Source organism: Aplysia californica, unplaced genomic scaffold (assembly GCF_000002075.1).
Source record: "Aplysia californica isolate F4 #8 unplaced genomic scaffold, AplCal3.0 scaffold00227, whole genome shotgun sequence".
NCBI lineage: Eukaryota > Metazoa > Mollusca > Gastropoda > Aplysiida > Aplysiidae > Aplysia > Aplysia californica.
The window spans coordinates 984,128-992,970 of NW_004797497.1; the positions used below are offsets into that span (position 1 = coordinate 984,128).

Sequence of the window (8,843 nt, forward strand, 5' to 3'; positions counted from 1 at the left end):
TATTATTATTATTATTATTATTATTATTATTATTATTATTATTATTATTATTATTATCATTATTATTATTATTATCATTACTATTATTATTATTATTGTTATTATTATTATTATTATTAGTATCATCATCATCGTCATCATCATCATCATCATCATCATATTGTTAATGGTATTATTAATGGTATTATTATTAGTATCAACATCATCATCATCATCATCATCATCATCAAAACCCCGCTTTTGGTGCCTTACTCCCCTGGCCAACAATAACACAGTACACACTGAACAAGACCAACAGTCAGGGGCGGCTCGTGGGTCTAAAAAGTGGTCGCGCACAATTAAGCTATCGCATGCTGAAGATAGTCAAGGGCATAGTAAATGAGACGGTGTATAATTTTAGGATCTCTGGATTGGTGAGGGAGGACCCCGTGCTTTTATTTTCATTCTTTTTACTTGTCGCTTTGATGTCTAGTACTAAATTTGTTTGTTAGCTAAACATCAATTTCGTCCATCCTGTATTGAAACTGAACACTCAAGTAATAACTTCCTTCACTCCACTACAAAACCCTTCAAAGGCACAGCTTGTAGAACGGCCACGTTTTCCTCCGACAGGTTAACGGTCACAGAGTCACTTAAAATAGTAGCAGACAATGAACCAATCACAATTCACTTGAGCACTCCGTTGGATTGCTCTGGGGCTCACATAATATTGGCAAAGAATAGCATACGGTCTATCGCGTTTATATTTAGACAGCCTACTGTGGACTATGTTTCGGCTCTATTCGGCAGGAACACATTTGAGATGTGCCGTCTTGTTAATATTAATGTTACGTCAAACTCGCCACGAGTGTTGTCATCGCTTGGGTTATGCCCAAGACCGATTTATAGGTCAGCTTACACCGTTGAATATCCTATTATGTTTAGCTAAAGCGCGTGGACTTTGGCATGGCATAATAGATGTTTTACGGCGCAATAGACACAGAAATGACAGTTATGGCGCCAGTGTGGACCTTGTTTTGAGATAATATCTGGCTTCTTTTATTTTATTATTGTGGGTGTTTTAAGTGATAGAGCATTAAACACTTTTGGGCGGCACTGCACGACCGTGCTCTATGGACGAACCGCGCCTGCCAACAGTCTGTTAGTGTTTTATGCATACTACATAAGCATTAATTCTTTCTTTACTTTACATCAATGTTACTACTTGTTAGACTCTGTTGAACTAATCATGATTACACTTTTTTTTGCAGGTGACATGCATGGGATACACAGAAGTAATGAGTGACTGTATAAAACCGAATTTATTAAAATGTTATAAGCCTTAAATAAGATTCCCATATTTGGCTTTAAAAAACAAACATGCCGATTTCATGAAATGTTTATGTGTTGAGACAACTTTTGAAATTTAAAAAAAAAATAGAAGAAAGATTAATAATTTCGACTCTGTAACTCCAATGTCAAGCCAGTGCTCCTCTACGACTGAGAAACTTGGAAGACAAAAAAGACAGTACACTATACTGAAAAAATATCAGACTTTAATCGACAGATGTATGAGAGTTATCCTAAGAATTGAGTGGCAGGATATAATAAGAAAGGAAAAGCCGTGGGAAAGGAGAGGACGAAAGGATATAGAAGTAGAAATAGGACTTAAAAAGTCGTGATGGACGGGACACACCTTAAAATAGCACAGCGGAAACATCACAAGACAGTCGCTGCAGTGAAACCAACAAGGAGCACGAGGCAGGGGTAGCCCACGGGAAACATGGAGGAGATGTCGTGTGGAAAGGGACATGAGAAAGATGAAGCTCACTTGGAACGAACGGGCTTGGAAGGATGGCCCAGGACAGAGATAAACGGAAGGAGCTAGTATGTGGCCTATGCCTTGCCAGGGGTGAAAGGCATTGATGAAGATGATTATTTAAACAAAAGTTGACAAGAGTCAGTCACTGTAGTGTAGCGGTTAAACGCTTGGCTTTCGCACACAAGAGGCTCCAGTTCTATTCTTAAGTAGGTAGAAATCAGTATAGAGTATCTAGATCTTTCTGCTAGAATGTTGTAGCCCTCTCAGCCCAGGTTGGCTCAGTTTACTAAATCACCAGAACTTAACAAATGTTTAAAACAAAAGTTGAAGTTGAACGTTTCTCAAATAAAAATAATAAAGTTTGTATCCTCTAAATGCTACTCTTTAATTTTGGTAAAGCATCATAAAATGCGTGCAAATCAATTTCCTCATGACATTTGGTTCCTTGGCAAAGCCTATGTTCACCTTTCAGGTTATACCAACTCCACAAATGCTGTCTATTTGGTTAACCCCTCACCCCCTCCCCCATTGTCTCTAAAAACAGCTCTATACTGTATGGTGAAGAGCGTGTGCGGCTTTGAGTACTCATGTTTGGGTGGATCTTTGTGTTTGGCCACCACTGAACAAAACGAACGACGCATTATAATGTGTAGAATCTAAAGGAGGGCATATAGACAACTGGTTCTCAGAATTGCAGAAGTTAAAAAATATTTTTAAAACTCTGTAGAAGAAAAGAAATATTGTGTAAAGGTTACAGAGATGGACAGATTAGATTCCAAAATTAAAAGAAACGGGGACAAAAACTAATCCTTTCATGACTTTCCTTACAAGATCTTTTACATTTGTGCATTTTGTATGTATAGATGGTTTTTATAAAAGCCATTTCCTTTTCGAAAATAAACTTCTTCTTTGTGAATTTTATGTCAAACAAATTACTTTAGAATAAATTAGATCTGTTCCAAATTACTACATTATAGTACAAACTTTGGGCGAGGATTTTTTTTTTTTAAACATGTACAAATGTTGTTTTTTAAAATCACCCTGTACATTGCACATCCATAGATATGACCACCCGTCCAGATTCAGTATCCACAGCAGCCTCTTTGTCTTTCTTCTTCTTCTTCTTCTTCTTCTTCTTCTTCTTCTCTTGTGCTGCATCTTTTTTCTCTCTGTGAGCATTGTGCTTTTCCTCGTCTTAGTTACCCCTGTCATGTGCAAAGTAAATGTCGCACCTATTCTTTCGTGGGTGAAAGATAGACACCCTGTTGCCCTGGAATTTCTTTTTGAATACAGGTTGAGACATAGGAAACTTCCCATCATTAATGCAATAATCGATATGTTTTCGTATTGATCAGCATAGTTTCTTCGGGAAAAGCTCAAAGGTACTATTTTGAAATTTCATTTCGGCAGTAGTGGGAACGAAACATTGGATTTTTAGAGAGAAATTCATCAAGAAAAGTACCTTCATCTGATATCGTCTTTGTAACTGATGCGTCTAAACAATCTACTCCGATCTATTTACCCAGGTCCTTCAGGATGTACCACCAGGGGCGAAGGCTGACTTGTTTGACAGGGTAATCAAAGTGAAATGGGACCAGATATGGCCTGTAGATATCACACAAGAATCTTACTCGAGGCGGCGACTCTGAGTTGTGAATGAAAACAAATCCGGAATTCATATTGTATGTTCAACCGCCAAAATAATCGGGAAAGTATCTTATTAAATATCAGTTCCCACTAAAATTAAACTTAACTTTAGATGTGAATACATAAACACAAAGCAAAGAAGCAGAGATGTCAGTACTAGATCTATATGTTATAGATCTACCAGTGAGTCTAACTCTTTGGTAGAACATGACAATTATTATTTTTTAAATTTCACCTTTGGCTGTTTTTGTTAGCCTTTCGCGGCCAGGAGCTGGTGTCATAATCGAGGTCACGATCTGATTATAGGACGGTAAAAAGTCGAGGAAAAAAAAACAAGCACAAGCAGCAGTCAAGAGATTATTAAGAGTTAATTCCCCTCACATTTGTGAGGTAGACTCGACCAGTGTTAGTTAGCTTACTTAATCAGGGCTTGTGATTGATTTTAACTGTGGCCCCAAAGGGGTGAACAGGGTATATGTGGCATTGAAACAGCTTTGACTGCCATGCACATGTTCCCTTCAACTCTATTCCAGCCTCACTTTAAGCTTACTTAATCAAAGCTTGCGACTGCGTATGGAGTGGCCCGAGAGGGGTGAGGAGGCTATTTCTGTGGCCGTGAAACCGTTTTGAATGTTAGGCATACTGTTCGTTGTTGGTTACGAACGTCTTTTTACATTTAATTTATGAGGTTTACGTTTAAGGATGAATTTGACAGCGACAATGTTTCAAAATTAGAAAGGGAAGCAATGATTATGTGATTATATAGACGCTTCGCCCCTGTGTACCACTGTTTCCAACCAGTTGTGTTGATAGATAGTTTTGTACTCTGATTCTTCCGTTACTGTCGTGTTGGCGGTATTCCTGGGAAGCCTGTCTTCAGAAAACGGGTGCTTTTGTTGTTCTTTCTTTAATTTGTGCGAGTGTCACGGAAGGTTTTACAATTAACTTTTCACACCAAGTCACATTTGAATGTGGGTATATTTCATTTGATACTTTTTCTCACCAAGTCACAGTTGAAAGTGGGTGTATTTTCCTTATTACAATCTTTTACATATCAGATGACTTGCCTTGAACAAACATATTGAACCCAAGTTTGAACACTCTTTTAAGTGGGGTATATTCATCAGTATGGACGGCTGTGTATTATTCAATAGATTTACACGGTTTGCGACTTTTACAGTCGATATGTGATTTGATATGCTCCGTATGTATGTTTGTGTATTAATTGTGTATTTATGTAGGTTGGGTTGCCATTGTAACCCCAATTTTCCGCATGGGGATCAACAATGCGTAAGTTCTTCTTTAGGCCTACTTATTTCTACAATGTCAGTTTTTCTGTTAACGCTAAACGTCCTGGCAACAGCAGAAACGAGTGGAGCATGCGATGGCTCAAAGTCTCTTATTTCTTTGGTGGCCATGATCAAATAAAAATGTTAAAGAGGTTTTTGATATACAGAAGCCTAAATCTCATTTTTTTTATTTTTAAAAATCTTCAAAATTGTCCGGATAAAATGTCAATTTTAAATTTTTTGACGTGGAAGCTGGTTGCACTAATTGAAGCATAGAAATGTTGTTAATATATCATGACATACTTATTAGTGTAGGCCTACCTAGTATTACTCACGTGGAAGGAAAATCAGTAAAACACCAAAGACTCGATTTTCCCAGTTTAAAAAAAGATGATATCTGTCTTTTAATTGATAGTATATTACCTGGACCCAATACGTCGAAGGCCCAAGAAGTTGTCTCATTAACAAGGCTATCCCAAATGTCCGGATCGGATGCAGGAACAGCTTTACTTTTACTTTTATATTACCTGAACGCATGACGTCTTTTTTTAACAGCAAAAATTAAGTCTTAGGTTTAGCCCTATTTTTCTCATTGCTTACAAAGTTTGATTGTAGAACATGATTAGGGTTTCATAACACTATTTATGTCATCAATTAGAAGTAGCCCCAGTGTGGTATTTGGGTATATTCTTTGTTTAATTATATTAGGGATTCAAATGACAATTTATCTCCAGAGTTTGATCACTCTATGCGGGGAGTTTGGAACATCATCATCCTCTATATTTTATCATGAGCATCAACGTGATAATGATCATTATCATTATGGTCATCATCATTGTTTGAAAAGCACAGTAAGTAGGGGGGTTCTTGATAGATTTGTAGACAAAACATATTTAAATATAAAAATAATGTTTAAAATTTGGTATAGTTATGTTGGCCGTTTCGCTACGAAGGCTTCTTCGGGAGCAACTGTGAGTAAGACTAATGCAAGGCTGTATGGTATCAGGGAAAGGGGCCTAACATCGTCATCATCATGATCATTATCATCATAATCATCATCATGATCAGGATCACCATCATTATCATCAACATCATCATTGTCATTATCATCGTGCGAGAAAAAACATATACGAAAGGCCAAAGAAAGGGAAAAACTGTGGTTTGTAGAAATTAATGGACATGTGGGTCTACCGTCATATCATTACAATAGTAAAGTGAGTCAAATATTCGTTGCTCAACTTTTTGTAAACTATTTCCTCAGTCATCAAACATGAACTCTTCAGCGCCTGCAGAAGGACCTGTAACAATTTTTCTTAACAATTTGACATAATTTTTGTGAACACCTACGAAAGCTTAATTTATTTCTAGAAAATTCCTTACTTGAAAATCTCAAAGATGATTCCTACAGATCTAAAAAGTTTTGCATCCCATGAGATGGGGCAATATCGTTTTTAAAAGCAAGTCCGTTCTTTGTTCTAATCGCGACTCTATGCTTATTGAACGCATGTTTTACGAACCTCAGTGCAAAGTGCTCACCTTAAAATTATATCTAAGTTTTTGTAACAAAATTTGCCACTAAAGAGTTCCAATGGTTAACAGTGACGTAGGCCATATGAGTATGAAAAATGTTATGTGTGAGAAGCGGGAAGTGCTGTGAACACTCCCATTTTTTGTGTGATGGAGATTTGTTGTATTTTATTTAAATGTAGGAAGAAAAGATTTTTAATCTAGTCTCAGTTGTTATAGAAATATGATATAATTTAATTGACACAAACTGCTGTACAAAGTATGGGGGGACACTGAATCACATGTTAAAAAGTTATTTGGGGATTAGTTGAACCTCCCCCCTCCCCAATTTTTGACCGTACTATAATAAGGATTATTATTGTGGTAATACGTAATAGTAGTAGCAGCAGCAGCAGCAGGAGTAGTAGTAGTAGTAGTAGTAGTAATAGTAGTAGTAGTAGTAGTAGTAGTAGTAGTAGTAGTAGTAGTAGTAGTAGTAGTAGTAGTAGTAGTAGTAGTAGTAGTAGTAGTAGTAGTAGTAGTAGTAGTAGTAGGAGGAGGAGGAGGAGGAGGAGCGGCATACGTCCACATGTGAAAATTTAACTTTAAATAACTTTAACTGCCAAACGTGTTGGGAACTCACGTGCATAATTAAATACATGTACATTAGCAAAATAAAGCAGGACCATCAGGGGTTACTGGAATGTAAGGGATGAGTTGTATTTTATGTGGTAATTTCCGTGTCTCTGAAATGTATCTTTTCGATGTTTAAGACAGTGAGGATTTGGTGAGATCCCACATAGATTTATATTGATTTTCTTTGATGAAGCTTTTCTTTTATAAGTTTTTAGACTACATGCATTTCAATACCAAGGAGCTGCAAATGGAAGGCTATTTCGCGACCAGGGTTGATGAATTAATGTTGGTCAACTGGCGTGCAGAAACATTTTTATACTGAATAATACATGTTGGGCTGGACAAACTTTGCATGAGATTTGGTAAATGTCGTTTTTCATTTTACAGGTGATGCTGTGTGAAATATATTATTTTTCATATTGGGTCCTCAACATAGTTGGTCACTGTCATGTATGCGCACGTTTTACATCTATGTATTTTCAAGGTCGTTTTGTGGGGCGGGTTACACGGGTTTTTAATGAGGAGAGAACATGGGGGTTAATGCTTTAGTGAGCATGAGAAGATAGCCGAGATTCGGGTTTGGCAAAGTGCATCATCATCATCATCATCATCATAATCATCATCATCATCATCATCATCATCATCATCATCATCATCATCATCATCATCATCATCATCATCATCATCATCATCCAATTAGTATAAGTCTCAATGCAATAGAAGTAAGAATATAGATATATTTCCAAGCAATTGTTTTGTATATCTGAAGAATAACGACCAACTTGTAACTTGTCCACTTTCGTATGACAGCGGTCGCTCTGTTTAATCTTTTTGGGACTTTTTTTGCGAGTCTAAAGCTTGGGTGATCAACAGAATCTGAAAATCCATTAATGAAGGTCACTGGAAACTAAGGTTCCCGCAAGTTTTCTTTTATGGTCTAAAAAATGAAGGAATTACAGCATACGCATGAAACATAAAAAGGTTTTATTTTTTTATTTTAAAAAAATAAAATTAAAAACACTCTTTTAATGCATGCCTATGAAACTTGGTCTATAGCTAGCTCACTATTATCTGGCAGAATCGCTCTGTTTAGTCTTCTCAAATCTTTACATACTGGTTATAAAGTTCGATGGCCGATAGAACCTAAAAGCCAATAGATCTAGTACACTTTGGGGCTCACCTGGAGTTGTCTAGACTGTCTAGGGTGGTATTCTGCAAGCTTTCATTGACTTGCAGGGACACGGTAGCTGTCTCAAAATGAAAACGTTGGTTGCAAAGTTGCGGCAATTCATTTATGGTAGTAATCCTGCATAAGCATCTAAAAAGGGCGGTGTTTAATGTAGGGCCCTGATATAGAACCATTTTTATCACTGGATTAAGATTTTTTTAAACCCTAAATATTCGGTTGCTGGCCTACATGAGTCCGTTGCAATGTTTTGTGCGCATAGGTAAATTAATAAATTAGCCGCTAGAGTCTTTTCAACGCGAACAATCGAAAGTGAACAAGTTATAACACATTAAACTTTTACTCATAACTTACCAATATTCCACAGCAAAGCCAGAACACAGGACACAAAAAGATGCACGCCACGTTCTCTTCCAGCTACTGTATGACTCTCCAACAATTCTTAAACAAACCACAGGTACAACGAAGTGAGCAACTGGTGTCCGGTCTTTAAACTGAAGATATATATATACCCGACTGTCTATCCAGTCCTCAGGGATAGATTTTGTGTGAATTTCATTGAGTTTTCTTTATACCAGTCAAGTTTTTAACCACGTGTCTGTCGCCTTTATTTTACAAAGGGGGTACGGCGCCTGGTCACTCGATTTGTTTACTTTTGAACTAAGTCCGTCCTTTTGATCTTGCAAATTATTAAACCGCCGCATTATGTTTCCAATTAACACCTTAAAATTGTTACGCAAAGCACCCAAACCTCCTCACCACTTCAGAGCCCCAGGCT

The 8,843-nt window shown here is 37.1% G+C and overlaps 1 protein-coding gene across 1 annotated transcript in view; it reads right to left on the reverse strand.

Moving 5' to 3' along the window:
- LOC101855260 (MAP kinase-interacting serine/threonine-protein kinase 1-like) overlaps positions 1 to 8,554 on the reverse strand; it is a 23,435-nt gene extending 14,881 nt beyond the window's left edge. Inside the window, exon 1 of the mRNA XM_005099859.3 lies at positions 8,420 to 8,554. The gene's annotated coding sequence lies outside the window, so the exon portion shown is untranslated. The remainder of the gene's footprint in view (positions 1 to 8,419) is intronic.
- Positions 8,555 to 8,843: the final 289 nt, after the last annotated feature.